We start from the raw sequence: 17,580 nt of genomic DNA, 5'->3' as shown, positions 1-17,580 counted from the left end.
TGATTATAGTTGATGGAAAGAGATACTCCACCAGGGATCCTAAGTCCTTGGATCTGTGGCTAGCTGACACTGTAATAGGTCACACTGTGTGATGAGGGATCCATGTGCACAGAATACATCCCAGGAAAATCTAAAGCTCTATGCTTAGGGAAATCTTTGATATCTAAACCTCAGTGGGACCTACTATCCTGCTGAGCTGGGTGAAAGTTCAGGGTGGGACTTGGTATCCAGATCCCCACTTTTCCCTTGTCCCCTCCAGGATACAAACACAGTGAACTAGCCGCATAGGCATCAAACTATCAGCCTAATTGGCAATAAATCCGGATCAGAGGCCACTGCAAAGCTTCCTTTACCACTTCCCAAACCTAGAGTTTGGTTACGTATGCAACCCTTAGGTACCTATGCAGTTACGGCCTTGAAGAAGCTGAAATTAAGAGCAGAGAACTGCAAATCCCTGCCAACCCTGAAAGCTGCACAGAGGAGATGTCCCATGTCACCTGAGTCACAGGGCAGTGGCCACGTCCCCATCAAGAAGACTCAAAGGCTTCCAAGGGCTCCATACCGCCTCACCAGCTGAATTTGTCTCACTCTCCTCTTGAAAAAAAAAGTTGGGTGAAAGGGCCAGAAGTATTTCTCTAACACTGTTCCTTCCTTAAGAATGGAACAGAAACCCCCGTATGTAAATATAAGGATAGGTTTGTAATTTTTTTCCTTCACAGTGGTCTGGATGAGCTATGGCCATTATTCTACCTTTTAGGTTTGGGCTTTAACTAAAATGAGGCTGAAGGGTTTTCTTCTTGGCTTTCTAGGTCTTACTATTCTCCTAGTGACAGCATTGACAAAGAAAGCCCACTTGCCAGAGTTCCAGAGCCAAATGTATCTTACCAGGCTGTCCTTGCCAGGCTTCCTCTTCTTTTTTAAAAAAATTGTATGGGGGCGCCTGGGTGGCTCAGTCGGTTAAGCGGCCGACTTCGGCTCAGGTCATGATCTCGCGGTCCGTGAGTTCGAGCCCCGCGTCGGGCTCTGTGCTGACAGCTCAGAGCCTGGAGCCTGTTTCCGATTCTGTGTCTCCCTCTCTCTGACCCTCCCCCGTTCATGCTCTGTCTCTCTCTGTCTCAAAAATAAATAAACGTTAAAAAAAATTAAAAAATGTATGTATGTATGTAGATAGGTATGTATGTATGTATGTATGTAGATAGGTATGTATGTATGTATGTATGTATGTATGTATTTAGAAAGAGAGAGAGACTGATTGGGGTAGGGGCAGGGAGAGCGGGAGAGGGAAAATCCCAACCAGGCTCCATGCTGTCAGCACAGAGCCTGAGGTAGGGCTGGAACGCACAAATCATGAGATCATGACCTGAGCTGAAATCAAGAGTCAGAGGCTTAACTGACTGAACCACAAAGGCACCCTGTCCTCTTCTGTCTTCCATGATCAAGGACTCCTTCCAAATAGAAGTATTCCCAGCTCATTTGGCAAGGAAGAAAAAGTAAGGAGAAAAGAGGCTCTAGTGATGTTATCCAGGCTTGAGAGAGAGATTTTCCTGTCCCTGCTAAAAGCCACTAATTCTATAGTGAAGATACACACACACACACACGTACACACACACACACACACACACACACACACACACACACACACACTTCTTCCCTGACTTTGGAAAGAGGGAGCAGTACAGTACGTATCCTTGAGTTCCACCTAGAGGTTATAGAATATCTCTGACAAAAAGTATATCATGATGACTGGGAAGAAAATAATTTGTTATTCTGATTTAGGGGACTTTCACTTGCAATTGGAAGGAAAGATGAAATATTCTCAGTTAAAATGGGAAAAATATTAAGACAGTCAACATCACTTCTGACATTAAAAAAAAAAAGATTAACAGTGGATAAGGTGCCTGGTAATTCAAAGGAGAACACAGGGGAAAGTACAAGAATCTACATATGTTTCAGCAGACATACTGATGCATTTAATATAGGTTGGGGTAAAAAGTCAAGGTGAACTGGAGGCTCAGCAAAAAAGATCAATTTTACCTCATAAATATCACTGAGACTTGGTAGTATAGAATTCATCATGAAGACGGCGATCAAAGGTGTATCTTGTTCAAATGAAATCAATCAGGTAGGAATGGAAGCAAAATGAAATTACAGCTTAAAAGAATCTGTAACCGAGTGTAAATCTACAAATGTGAATATGTCAGTGCCTAGAAACCATAGTGGGTGAAGAAAAAAGAGAGAGGCTCGCAGGCAGACAGTCTAGTGGGAGCATTCTATGAAGGATATAATGTCTTTTTGAAGTAGTCAACAAAATTGGACCTGAGTTATGGTAGAGATATAAAGGTTGTTAGAAGGGACCCTACCCCCTGCCTGCACGTATCCATGAAATAGCTCTCACTCCAGCAAGGGATGGCACGCCAGTAAAACTTCTATCTGTTCTCCCCACGCTTTATTTACTCCCCAACAGTGGACTCCCCAACATGGGAACAGCTATCCAACAGGTATACGTAGGCAGATTCTGACATCAGTTGATTTCCTTTTTGGATGTGAACAAGATAATGACCTAAAAGTCAGGTGTCATATGTTGTCTTTATCTCTTTGGCCCCTCTCTCGGGGCTTGATACAGATGAGGCAGTGACTCTTCTAGATGGATAATTGTCTGTCTGGATAGGAGTTCCACCTAGAAGTTATAGAGCACCCAGGATAACAAGAATATCATGCTGACTACCTTAAAGACTCCTCTCCCCAAGATCCAACCAGGGAGGTTTTAGAAGGCACAGTTGTGGTCACAGGTCCAAGCCACCTGCTCCCGTCCAGATCTAGTAATAATAGGAATAGAGATAGATCTAGATATACAGATCTCATGTCTGTCTTTTTTGTCTATTTCTCACGTGGGCCCCTAAACTTCTAATAACGGGTACCTGACTTGTTTCCATTTTAGAAATATTTAGGAATCCAAAAAACAGTTCCTTTAAAAAATGTCTTCAGAGATCAAGGCACAGAGCTCACCTTTGGCCTCACGTCTCCTTGTGTCTTTCTGGGGATCTGAATCCTACGTTCTTTACGATCCAGCTGGGATGCCATTTCTGTGCTTCTCTCCCGTAGCCACAAAAGGTCAGGTTTTCTCTAGATTGTAAATGCCATGGAGCAGAAACCCACAAACCACAAACTTCTTCCTACATCATCATCCTCACCATCAATAAACGTTTTTGAACGTTTATTAATTTTTGAGAGAAAGAGACAGGGCGCAAGTGGGGAGGGGCAGAGAGAGAGGGAGACAGAATCAGAAGCAGGCTCTGAGCTGTCAGTGCACAGCCCAATGCGGGGCTCAAACCCACAAACCGTGAGATCAGGATCTGAACCAAAGTCGGACGCCCAACTGACTGAGCCACCCAGGCACCCCTCATCATCTTCACTTTTAAACCTGTTCCTATCTCTGTCAACTGAGTCAGGAGACTCAGAGTCATGCCAGGCTCCTGACTCGAAATCATGCCCCTTCATCTCTCATAGGGGAATGTACTCCATTTGCCCTGGACTGTTTCAGCTAAAGGCCCTCACCCTTGGCATAACTATCCAATGCCAACTTTCACTTTCAAATCACCCTTTACAATGATCAGCTATACTGACACCTTGAACCCATATCTGACCTTGCCTTCTCCCTAGGTCTTAAACGGAGTCCCCTTGTCTGCCTCATCAAGTCTCCATACAACACCCAGTGCTCAACCCAACAGGTGCCCTCCTCAATACCCATCACCCACCCTCCGCTCCCTCCCACCCCCCATCAACCCTCAGTTTGTTCTCAGATTTTAAGAGTCTCTTATGGTTTGGCTCCCTCTCTCTCTAACCCTTTTTTGTTGTTGTTCCTTCCCCTCCCCCATGGTCTTCTGTTAATTTTTTCAGGATCCACATAAGAGTGAACAAGTCTCATTACTGTAACTGTCCAACTACTCCTCTGGATGCCATACTTTGATTCTACCCCCCACAGCTGCCAGAGAAGACTGTTGGAAACTCAAATGTACTCATGATGTTTCCTTATTTATAATCATTCTATACGCCCCCCCCCCCAAACAAGCCCAAACTGACATGTCTGACCTTTGATTATATCTAGCATCCCACCAGTTTCTTCTTGTAAATTGAACTTTAGTCACACCAAAATGCAGGTGCTTACACACCTCATGCTGTCTTTCTTCTTTATCTTGGCCCGTGACGCCTCCTTTACCTGGAGACAATGCTCCCTCTGCCCTCCTTCCCCACATTACGTGGCAAACTGCTCTTCCCTTAGGATTCACCTAATATCAGGCACCTTCCTTTACCACCTCTGACCTCCCCAGGTTTGGATTATGGGTTCCTTTCTCTGTGTTGCTGTAATAACTTGTTTTCATGTCTATTGAATTTATAGTACAGTGTCTTTATTGTTTATATGTTTGTTCTCTCCTTAGACTGGGAGATCCTTGAGAATAAAGAACTACCTTTTCCTGATTTGGGGGACCATGGTGAGAAATACAAGTCCACAGTGGGCAGTCCATAAATATTTTTTACAATATTTATCACAACACACTTGAAACATACAGAGAAATATACCGAAGAAATATACAGAGAAATATAATACTATTAGCACCTGTGTCCCTACCACTTGAAATCATGATGACAATTTTGCTAATCTGCTTTGTCACATTTTTGCTCATTCCTCTATCCATGCATCAATGCATCTTGTTTTTAATGTATTTCAAAGTAAATCGAAGACAGTGTTCCATCCTGCCCCAAATCTGTCAATATACATATCATTAACTGAAGTTCATTATTGTGTGTGTGTTTTCCCTTTTAAGATGAACATACACTGAAACGCGTAAATCTTAAGTGTACGTTTGTTGAGTTTTGACACATACATATATTTGGGTAACTTCTGCTTTCTCCACTAAATTGTGTTTACATCTTTGTCAAAAATCAGTTGACTATATTTGTGTGGCTGTATTTCTGAGCTCTCTATTCTATCACATTGATTTATGTGTCTCCTCTTTCGCCAATACCATGCTGTCTTGACTACTCTATCTTTCTGGTAACTCTTGAACTTGATCATTTCTATTTGCTGTCATTTCCTCTCAGACTGAAGAACTTCTTTCAACACTGCCTCCAGTTCAGGTCTGTTGGTAAGAGAGTCTCTTGATTTTACTGAAAACTGTCTTCATTTTGCATTCACTCTTGAAGGATATTTTTCCTGGATAGAGAATTCTGGGTTAACAGTTTGCCATTTAAAGCCTCTTTAAAGATTTTGCTCGGGGCGCCTGGGTGGCGCAGTCGGTTAAGCGCCCGACTTCAGCCAGGTCACGATCTCGCGGTCCGTGAGTTCGAGCCCCGCGTCAGGCTCTGGGCCTGTTCCGATTCTGTGTCTCCCTCTCTCTCTGCCCCTCCCCCGTTCATGCTCTGTCTCTCTCTGTCCCAAAAATAAATTAAAAAACGTTGAAAAAAAAAAAAGAATGAATCAAACTTTCCTGATTCTTTGTATGTTAAATAATTTTAGATTATGGATTGCTAGATTCTGCTTTATTCCTCTAAAGAGAGTTTTGTTGTTAAGATCGTTTATGTTAGCAGGCAATTAGCATGAGAGGTCTTGAACTTCAAACTCTTTCTTGGATGACAGTTTCAATCTAATCCTTAACTAGGATGCTTGGAACTTGCTCTAAACATTCTCATTTCAGGATTCAGTCAGATGGTTGGAATGTGTGTATAGACAAACTTTCAGTCTCCTTCTCTCTGGTTCCATCACTTTCCAGGGGCTGTGTTGTCCAGAACTTTGTCCTCTGATTCCATCAACCAAGAATTCAGATTTTCTATCACAGTTTTAGAGCTCCATATGTATAGGGCAAACTGAGTCTTCACTCAGTTCATGAGCCATGAAAATGGGAACTCAGCCCATGTCTTCTGCTTCATCAAAGTGTTGATTCCCCTACAGAAACTACCTACATTTGGTTGTTCTCGAGCATCTTCTGGCCATTGGTTTTGCTTTTTTGTTCTGTTTTATTTTTGTTTTGTCTAGGGTTTATACTTGTTAACTGAAGAAGGGTCAGTCAGAGAGGCGCTTACTCAGACATTATTAGAAGCGAGTCTCAATAATTCATAAATATTTATTGAGTTAAACCTTAGTCTGGCACCTCAAGGACAGAGATCTTTATCTATTTATTTAGATAAAGTGCCAGGAATCATGGATGGTATATTTTAAGTACTCCAAAAACATTTCTTGAATAAATGAACACATGAATATACAATTAACATCTACATTTTCCATGTGCCTTAACTGACTTTCTCAGAAACTGAACACATAATTAAAAGGAGCATAACCCATAATCTCTTTTCAAAACTAACAATTGCTAGCACTGTCATATTTGCTTTTTGTATATTGTTAAAGAGTCATGAAATTATATATAAAGTAGAAGACCCCTAAATCTATTAATTTTTTGCCCTAACTTTGAATGCCAGGACACATATATTTTCATCTACATTATAGAGAATTCATTAATCTTTCTAATTTCCCAAAAGGAGAAAAGGGACATAATGAGTGGTTCTTCTAAAAGAGTTCAGTAGGCAAATAAGATAGAAAAAGTCTGTATTCAACAAAATAAACCTTTATGGAAAATCTCAGAGCTAGTGCATGTTCAAAGCCATTAAGGATAGTGCATACTACATAGAACTTCCCAAACCTATCTGACCTTGGAACACTATTTTAGAACACTTCATGGGACTACGGTTCTCTGCAACTCACTTTAGGGAAAGCTAATATGGAACAGTCCCATATTTCCGATGCAAAAATTTAGGCATGGACAGTCCTCCTTTGATAGACTGGATCCGCATCCTATATCTCTGGTTCCCCAAATGGCATATTCTCTCCTTCCCCCATTGAGCCTGGATTTCATTTCTACCTTTCCATTACATCTGCCTTAAGTAAAATCAGCCATCAACTTTGGCTATTTACATGTTGATCCAAACATAAAAGAGAATAAAACAGCAGAAGCAGACTGGAGGAACGATTAAGAACCTGGAGATATAAAAGGCAATTGCTTTCAAGAGGATTCACCTGGCACACAGGGCTTTCTTTCATGATTAAATTCTTTTTGAAAGCCTAAATCAAAGGCGCAGCCTATCAGAGAGCTAGGAAATCCATAATAAAAAAAAATGTCATTGATGAGAGCCGTTTTGTTATCATACTGAGTGCTTTTGACAGCATTCGCTGCCTAAGCACATGAGGGAAACTGCAATACTTGCTGAAGGTTTCCTTTTATACAAAACGCTACAATGAAGTGCCCAGTGAGCGAGAAAAAAAGAAATAAAACACAGTTGGCAAAGTCAAAGCAAGCAGAATTAATGCCTCCGAACCACAGCCCTGGCATCTCTAGCTCCCCAGGGGGATTGGTGGGAAACTATAGCTTTTGTTCAGTCCTTTCAGAACACTATTAATTTTTTTCTGCTTGGCTGAGTCAGGACTGTATAGGGGACAGGCAAGGGGCAGGACAAACCCATTTTTAAGTCTTCACGTCCTGAATAGGCACCAGTAATATTCAAGAAGTAACAACCATGAGTAATTAGTGTCCTTGGGGACCCAGGAATGTTTTCTCATCCAGGACCACAGAGTCCCAAACAGGGCCCCGCATGTATAAGGCATGTTCATCAGTCGGCGAGTCCCGCTGATGAATATGGCTCCTGTTGTGCAATATTTCCGTTTATCACCTTTACTTAGAAGAAACTGACGTCAAAGGAAATTTAGGAAGGGGTGGAAGGAAGGGAGAGTCAAGAGGATGTGTACTTAGATCTACCCTACTTGGGCAGACAAAAAAAAAGGAGATTGATAAAAAGCTCAGTAAGTCTTTTAATGTGGGGACCCAGAAATCCACCTCATGTGATCGGGGATCGCAGGTGAAAAGGAGTACATACACTGGCCACAGGGTATATGGCGGCCCGAGCATTTATCTTTACTTCCCTTTTTAAAAACTGGAAATAATCATTCTCTGATTGCCACGCTAATGTTTTCCCATTTATTTAATCAGACCATACAGAGAGGTATAATGAAGAAAGGAAAATCACCCCAAGTTCCACTTTGCAGGTATTAGCACTGTTAAAACCTTGATTCATGTTCATAAGGTTTCCATGATACATAAATCACAGACTTTGAATATGCTATAAAGATAGATTCATCCTTCGCTTGCCATTTTATAACTTTATTCCACTTAACTATAAATCATGATCATCTTTCTGTATCAATACTTACATCATCATTTTGAATAAATGTAAAGTATGTCCTTAGTTGGATATATAATTATTCATTTGCCTAAGCTCACTGCTGAATAATTTCCCACTGTCATAAACAATGCATTGTAAATATCCTTGCTTATATATCCTTGCATACTTCTGTATTTACTTAGGAAAAAAGCCTAGATGTAGAACCACTGGGTCAAAGAGCACACGTATTTGAGTTTTATATACATTTTGCCAGATTGAGTTATGTTGGGGGAAAATAGTGTATCGATTTACACTGGCACCAACAGTATATGAGAGTCAGCACTTAGCTTCAGCACTTGGGATATGAGAAGCTTCTCACCCATATTGGGGCTGTACCCATACTACAGAGTCAGAACTCACTGATGACAGTGATTCATCTTTGCACCCTCCAAAGCACTGAAAATGGCATTGGTTCTAACAGTGGATGCCCCATAAAGGTTCTGATAAGTAGGTGACATTCTCATCATGACCTCCAGACCCTATAGTCTCTGTCCACCCCCATCACCTCCCCGGCTCCCTCCCTAGTGATTCTTCCACTTTGCCTGCTCCAGGCACACTGATATCCTTACTGTTCCTCCACACTCCTACACACTTAGCATACTCTCTCCAGGGTGCTGGCACCTGCTATTTCTTCTTTCTGGAACTTTCTTCCCCTGATATCCACAGGACTCATCCCCTCAGGATGCTGCTCAAAGGCCACATTATCAGTGAGTCTTCCAATTTTCAACCGCAATTCCCTCAACATCCACTGTCCTCCTTCCATATTAATTTTCTCCAATGTCTGTATTGCCATGTGACACTACATATGTTACTTGTTTATGGTGTTTACTTTCTGCCTCCACCCACCAGGGTGGGAGTTTTTGTATATTTTGTTTACTGCTGGATTCCCAGCACCTAGAAGAGGTGCTGAGTGATACACAGTAAATGAGGATATTGAATTATTAAACTAAAAAATGAATGAAGACATTTGCAAGCAGAAATTTCACTGCTGGAGACATAAATGAGGGCACAGTGAGAGAAAGGGTACGCATGGCTGAACAGAATAAGGCTGCAACATAGGCTCGAGTCATATGATCAGAATGGTCATTCCATATCTAGTCATTCCATATCTAGTTGAAGTTGGAAGTGAAAGAATCCAGGTCATCTTGAAAAGTGTGCCATTTGGGAATACAAAACTCACATGACATTTCTATAAAATGCGTATCACAAAGTAAAAATGGATTAGCAAGTAGAAATCAATATGGTGTCAATATGGACAAGGCACTATTGGAGATACCATTTATGAAAAGAGATTGTGTTCCAGAAAAGAAGAGAAAGTGCTCCCAAAGGATGTGAAACTGGGAACATGTGACTGGTGGGTTCAGGGTATGGAAGAGCAGAGAAGACAGTGCTTTCATTTACTCGTGAACTTCAGGAAGGCAGTTTGATAACCCAGGCATTAAAGCGAGAACTGAAAAAAGAAACACAGACCTGCCCTCAAGGAATCTACAACCCAGCGGGGAAGAAATATGGGTAAGCTACCACTGTGGCACCATGTCGTGGGTGCTATTTGTGGCAAAACTGAGGGGTCCTTAACCCAGATGAGTAGGTGCGGGAGGAGGGCATTGTCAGGAATGGTAGTCTCTGGCCTGAGTTGAGAAAGATGTGTCAGATAGGAATTGGCCAGAAGGCACAAAGGACACACTCCCAAGGAGGGGAAAGTCACCTGTGCAAAAGCTCTAAGGCAAAGAGAAGGTGTGGTGCTCAAGGAACTATGAGGAGAAGAGCACAGCCTTCTCTGCTGAAGGCAGAGGCTGCAACAGTCCTGAGACATGTGGCTGGAGAGGTGAGCAAGCCCAGGGAGGAGTCTCCTCTCTGGGATGCATCCCTATTGGGAGACACTGGGCTCCATGGAAGGAATTGAGAAGGGAGATCAACCCTAATCCTTAATAAACTCATTTCACAAAATTCCAGGCATATTGAACAGACTAAAAGAGAACAAGAGCCCGTTTAATATGACCTGAAGCCTGCCAGGATCAAAGGAAAAAGCATCAAAGGTGAAACTCAGACATCAGCCTTCCACAGGCCTGCAGCAGAGGACATCATGGGTAACAGAGGGGAATGGCAGCCAAGGGCACTGGATTTGGGAGGTGGTCCTGGCTGCTGCTTCCTGAAAAACAGAAGCATTGTGGACAGGAATCAAGGTGAGACTTGGCTTACTTTCCGGTTACTTCCATTACCTCTTGAAATTCCGCCCATTCCCCCATCACTAGTGATTCATAGGATGTTTCTCTGATAAAAGTTGACTTTCATTGAATAAAGAACCGAATCTATGACAAGCTACAAAAGCCTTCCTACATTGTGTCATGTGTCATCATTTTTTCTCCACTGTGACAAACAGTTGTGGATATGAGAAGCAACTGGCCTCCAGCCTGAGCATAGGTACTAGAAGAATGTTCCATTACAGTAGCATTTCCGCATACCAAAATCACCTGGAATTTTTTTTTTTTTACAATACCAACGCCTGAGTCTCACCCCAGAGATTCTCATTCAATGGGTTTAGGGTGCCTGGGAATCAGTGATTACAGTGTTCCCATTAAAAGTTCTAACGAGGGGCGCCTGGGTGGCGCAGTCGGTTAAGCATCCGACTTCAGCCAGGTCACGATCTCGCGGTCCGTGAGTTCGAGCCCCGCGTCAGGCTCTGGGCTGATGGCTCAGAGCCTGGAGCCTGTTTCTGATTCTGTGTCTCCCTCTCTCTCTGCCCCTCCCCCGTTCATGCTCTGTCTCTCTCTGTCCCAAAAATAAATAAAAAATGTTGAAAAAAAAAAAGTTCTAACGAAACCAATTATAAACAGGAAGTTTGACCGTGTATCCTCTAGAATTTCCTACGTTTATTTCATGGTGGGACCAGCAATTTTTGGCAGAGTACTGATTAACATCCAACAAGACGCTAATCTTCAGCAAAATATAGTTTAAGAAGTTCTCATCTTTCTTTTTAAAGAAATAAAAATGCCTGGGACTACTTGTGTACATTTATTGTTTTCTATTTACCATCAATCACAGCATCAATCAGTGAAAGAAGCCAGGATTTTCATGAATCCTTCTCATTTAGGTTTAATTATTTTGAGACAAATGATAAGGAAACAAGCAAGTATGAATATTTCCCTCTTCTACTGGAGACTACCTTCTAAACAGAGTAAGAAGTCCACTACCCCATGACTCTGTCCTCTTCTCAGCCAGCTGAACTTCACTAAACCCTGCCCCAGGATAGCGAATACTATTCCCTCGAAGCACATGTCTTCATCATTTACAGCTCTCCCTCACTTTTCTCCTCATCTCCTGAGGACATCTCCCTCACTGATCTCCTGATCACAGCTTGGTGATCCACAAAATATCTAGCCCATGTAAGTATAAATATTAAATAAACTCCTGGGAGGCAGGCGGCACATGGCAGTGACAATGGCATGCTCTCTTGAAACAGCCAGGCCAGACCTGTTTAAATCCCGTCTCCACTACTTACTAGTTTTGTGTCCTAGGGCAAGCTTATCTCTCTAATCCCAAGTTTGACCAATAAAGTGAAGAAGCCTGACGCATCTAATTTCTGGAACTCAGAGATTAAGGGTTAAAAAGTGAACTGCCTGACTTAAGTATGGTGCCCGATAAATATTTGTGGATTGATTGAAAGGATTTCTAAGGTAATGATGTAGCTATTTTTTTTTTTATCAGAAATTGCTTTAAAATTTTTTCAGGGTATAATGTGAGACAAGGTTTAAAATGAAGGTATTTCCTCTGTTCACAGGTCATTTTCGAAAGAGTGTGCATTCTGGGAATTGAAATATCCCTAGCCCTCTGCTATAGTTAAGGTCAGGGCCATACTCATAAATCCTCGACTTTCTGTTCCTGAGCAGATATTAGCAATGAGCTCCTTTATATTTCTGTCCACATGAACATATTAATGTCAAAGGACAAGTATAAATGAAGAGGCTTGGGCAGCCAAACTTGAAGTTATTCATGAAAACACACATTTTTTGGCTGCTTTCGGAGCACATTTTCAAGCAAGAATATCGAAAGACCAAAGAAATCCAGGGGTTGGGTTATCTACACATACCTGCTCCAATTCAGAACTAATACTCAAAACTGTCCAATCGCAGACGCACTTCCTTGGGTAGATGGCAATGTCGTTTTATTTACGTTCTTAGAGACCAAATGTAAAGTAACCTGAGGTGTAAATCCAATGGATAAGGAGTTCTATCTCACACACTAATTTACTATTTATTAAATATTTAATACTACTTATTTGCTCCTTATTGAAGGTTTCTTCAACAGTGACCACCCATATCTTTCAAAATGGATTCCCACCCTAGACCACTCTGGAAAGGAGTTGATAAGAAATGATTTCTTCTCGTATTCAAACCTCCCAAACATTGGAGAATCCTTCAATGGCTTCCCTTTGGGTTAGAGGTTAAAGCTGAAAAAAATTTTTTGTAATTCTTTTTTGTAACCTCTTTGTTGAGCTATAATTAACACATATGATGCTGTAGATATTTAATGTATACAACTTAATGACTTTGGAGATAAGTATATGCCATGAAACCATAATAATTATCAATGCCATAGCCACTTATACATCACCTCCAAAAGTTTCCACCTGTCCCCTGCTTTGTGTTTCTGTTTTGGGGGGGGTCTTTTCTTTTACAGTAAGACCATTTAACGTAAGATCTACCCTCTTAGCGAATTTTGTAAGTATGCAGTACAGAATTGTTCAACATAAACCTATGTTGTATAGCAGATCTCCAGAAATTATTTATTTTGCAAAACAGAAATTTTATATGCTTTGATCAGTATTTCCCCCCCAATGCCTCACCAATCCTTAGCAACCATCATTCTACTCTGCTTCTATGTGTTTGACTATTGTACATTCCACGTATAAGTGAAATCGTGCCATATTTGTCTTTCTGTGTCTGGCTTCTTTCACTTAGCATAACATCCTCCGGGTCCATCCATGTTGTTGCAAAGTGGAGGATTTCTTTTTTCAAGGCTGAATAAGAGTCCACTCTGTGTCTATACTACGTTTTCTTTATCCATTTATCTGGGCGCTCGTGTGGCTTCCCTGTGTTGGCTATCGTCACTAATGCCACAATCAACATGGGAGTGAAGGTATCTCTTTGATATTCAGATTTCAATTCCTTTGGCTACATACCAGGAAGTGGGATTGCTGAAAATCCTTCATGGGATGCCTTAGAGGGCCACCTTGCCTATGGTCCCCCTGAGGCTCTGTGCTTCAGTCATATGACATAAGAATGTAACGGTTTCTCACATTCTGCTGCTCACCTTAGGCCCTGACAAAGGCCAGGAATATTCTACCTACCACTCCCTACATCTAGCCAGCACTTCCTCAGCCTCCCTTGATCTTCTCTGTCCCACATCTGGCTGGGTTTTGTCCCCTGTTATTCCCGTAATACCCTGTATGACACTCATGATCATGTACTCCAAATCTACTCTCCTTTATAAATTGTACACTTGCCGGAGGGCTGGGATGTTTTCTGTCTTGTTCACCACTCTCACCAGCACTAAGACACTATATTTTTAACAATTAAATGGACATGGTGAATGAAGAATAAGTTAGGGGAAAAGCTGAGCTTTTAACCTGCTTTCAGTGTTTTGTTTTGTTTTTTCTGATCTTGTTACTTACCTCACAGAAGGTATAAGAAAGAATGTGCTGTCACATTTTTTACATGAGCTGTGTCTTAATGTATGAGTAATTTCACAGACGTCAATCAGAGCCTTTTATTCCCAGTGGCTACTTCAAGAAAGGCTTTGTTAATATTCTACCTCTTCAATTCAATTGTAATTAGCAATAAAAAGTATGTAATACATACTTATTAACCATGGTCCAGAGACTGAAAATAATTTATTAAATAAACATAGTTAAATGACTCGCTGTACACAGTTTTTCATTACAGCATCTGGTTTTATAAATCAGCTACAAGTTTTGCTAATTTCCTCCTGTAAATCTGACTTATGCATTTTAAAATTTTAAATGAGCCAAATGTACTAAATAAGATAAACTTCAGTCCATCTCTGCTCATCCTTTACTGCCGTGTAATGGTAAGAACCTGGCCCCAAGGGTGGACCTGTGCTGGCATGTCATCTTTAGTTACAGCCGTAAAAACCCACATTTCAAAACTGGCATAACAGAATGGCCTAGTTTCTCGTGAAAGGAGAGTCAACTAGTGCCATTAAACTTGCGTTTTGTGGGGGCGCCTGGGTGGCTCAGTCGGTTAAGCGGCCGACTTCAGCTCAGGTCACGATCTCGCGATCCATGACTTCGAGCCCCGCGTCGGGCTCCGGGCTGATGGCTCAGAGCCTGGAGCCTGCTTCCGATTCTGTGTCTCCCTCTCTCTCTGCCCCTCCCCCATTCATGCTCTGTCTCTCTCTGTCTCAAAAATAAATAAACATTAAAAAAAAATTTAAACTTGAGTTTTTTTTTTCTCAGTAGACATATACAATGGAAAGAAGTCCAATTTGGCTTATACTAAATCAAAAGTATCAAGTCTCACCTTGATGGTGCCAACCAACATTTAGCTAGTTTATTCAAAGAGAAAGCTACATGCATATAATGGAGACAAATTCTATCCCATTAAACTAAACCAAAACCACTTGCCCATAACCGTCTGTTATAACCTCCTTTAAGCACTGATCCTAGCATTCTCACTCTCCATGTCAGTCATGGGGTTCACCCTTTTATTAATTTCTTTTTTTCTTTTCTTTCTTCTTTCTTGTTATTGTTTTTGTTTAAAAACTTAATTACGCATGCTTTCTGTTGCCTATTTGTCTCAACAGAGAGAACTTTAATCATGTTAGACCCCAGGTTGACAGTGAAGGATAGAATGGAGTTTCACAGACTCTGCCGCACAGAAATAGCTTTAAATCTGCTAACGATGTTACATATGCAGTGTGGTGTGATGGAGAGTGCCTGGCTCATGGTCACAGGAGGACTGTGGCTTAAATCTCAGGTTTGTGATTAAGTGACTCTGGTCTGTGACCCCAAATGAATAATTTTAACCTGCAGGTCTCTTTCTCCTTTTCAGAGGGTTCCTGTGAGGGCTAAAGGAGATAACACATATCATGCGATTAATGTGATCCCCAGCAAATGGTAAACATTCAAGGTATTTTAATTATAACTTATTATCTATAAAGTAACTAAGTTATCTGCTGTGATATTTAAGACCCCTAGTTTTCAAATACGTAAATCTATAAGTACTATTTATAAACATATAATCAAAGCTATTGATATACTCAATATATATTTTAAGTGGTGGCCATAGTCATTAACAGTGAATGAGTATGAATTTTCAATTTTTATATTAAAAATTTGACAGCTAAGGGATTCCTGGGTGGCTCGGTCGGTTAAGCATCCAACTCTTGACTTCAGCTCAGGTCATGTTCTTGCAGTTTGTGGGTTCGAGCCCCGTATGGGCTCTGCACTGTCAGCTCTCTCTGCCTCTCTGTCTCTCTCAAAATCAATAAATAAACAGTTTAAAAAATAAATAACAATTTAATACCTAATGTGTGATATTTTGTTATCTAGTAAGTATTTATAACTGGTTTTTATCTTAAAGTTGATAATTTAATCCTGGATATTTTAAGGACCATCAGAATCCTGATTTCAATTTAACAGTCTAGGTGAACTTACAGAAGGAATGTAGTCTTGTAGTTCAATTCTATATCCATTTATTTGAGACTCACTCAGAATTTTAAAAATTTATCTAACAAACATTCATTGAGCTATAAGCACTATTCTAGGTGGAAGTAAACAATGTTAATTGTGTTTGCCATAGTTTTGATAATTAGATTGTCAGAGGTGCCCACAAAACCCTATGTGTGGAAATGGAAATTTGTAATGAAAACATCACAAAATGTAATACTTTCATAATGCTAGGAACGAAGCAAAGATGAAAAATACAATTGATGCAAGACTGTTTTTCTCTTAAAGGTTGCTTGACGAAAAACAGGTTTAATAGAGAGGGTAAATAATATTAGACAGAGAATATCTAGAACACATGATCTTAAGGGTTGATGGTACTTTTTCATGTCTTATTTCATCTCAAAACTTAAGATTTACTTTTTCCTTGATGAGTGGATGCCATCAAAACATGCTTACGGTCATCAAATAGAAGTGTCATTTATTAGCTCATCAGTGGAATAAGGATAAGGCAGTAACAGAGTAAAAGATGAGAGAAATTTCTGAGAAGAAACTATGAAGAAAGAGGTTGCAGGTAAGTTAGTGCATGCGTGCGTGTGTGTGCGCGCGTGTATGTTAGGAATTACCCAATTGGGAAACAACTGAGCTGTAAAAGTGACCACCAAGAGGATAAACAAAACCACACGTGTACAACCTCTCTGCAGAATAAAGAGAAGACGGCAAAGATCAGATATTTCATCCATAAGCTCTCACCCCCATCCACTAAGTAGACTTATTGACTCAGGACAGGCTGGTTGCTCTCTGGGAAAAAACAAAACCGTTTTCATAGAGGTGACTGAGCGACCGTTGCATATGCTTTCTTCCTCTTCATTTCAGCCCAGACAGAATTTGGGATTGGCTGATGCATTATGTTTTCAGAAAAAAGAAAGATCCTCCAAATCAAAAAGAAATCTCCCCCTGGCCCACCTCTTTCTTAGGACTTGAATCTTAATGCAAAACATTGGCAAATTATCTCTTTTGCCGTGGCCGGCCCTTTAGCTAAGGTTTTTCTCAGAATTTGCATTTTTTAAATTACAGTTTATTTTTAAGCTGAATTTGACATAAAGACCAACTGCTCCATGAACTGTGGAAAAATCTCCTACTCTGTGGCATGAGGTATCATTTATCTTAAGCAATGGGGTGTAACACTATTGTTTCAGATACCGATTAGTTCTCATTCTGAACCCATTTAAGCTAGTTCGGCTTGAGAGCTGTTCATTACTCCGCCGAAAGAAAGAAAGGAAGGAAGGAAGGCAGGATACAAGGGAGGGAGGAGGGCAGAAAGGAATGGCTGAACTCCACTTCGGGCAATCCTACTGAAAACTGGAGTGTTCCTGTGTATACACAGGTCAGACATCTATTCCCATGACATACCCATTTTTTCCTTTCCCCAGAGTTAACAGAACAATCACGCTTTAGTCCAAATTCTCAACACGACCACAGGAAAACCGAGTATTTCTGAGGAGACTCTGCATAGGCTGTGTACTCAGAAGTCAGTAACTTCAGAGAACATGTCTCTTCCTGCATTTTCTCAGTGTGTGGCTAGAATCAAGAATCTCGAACGTGCTTACCAGTGGCTAACAAGTTCTGTA

The sequence above is a fragment of the Prionailurus viverrinus genome, chromosome A2 (genome assembly GCF_022837055.1).
Source record: "Prionailurus viverrinus isolate Anna chromosome A2, UM_Priviv_1.0, whole genome shotgun sequence".
Classification (NCBI taxonomy): Eukaryota; Metazoa; Chordata; class Mammalia; order Carnivora; family Felidae; genus Prionailurus; species Prionailurus viverrinus.
Note: the sequence above shows the minus strand (reverse complement) of the source record.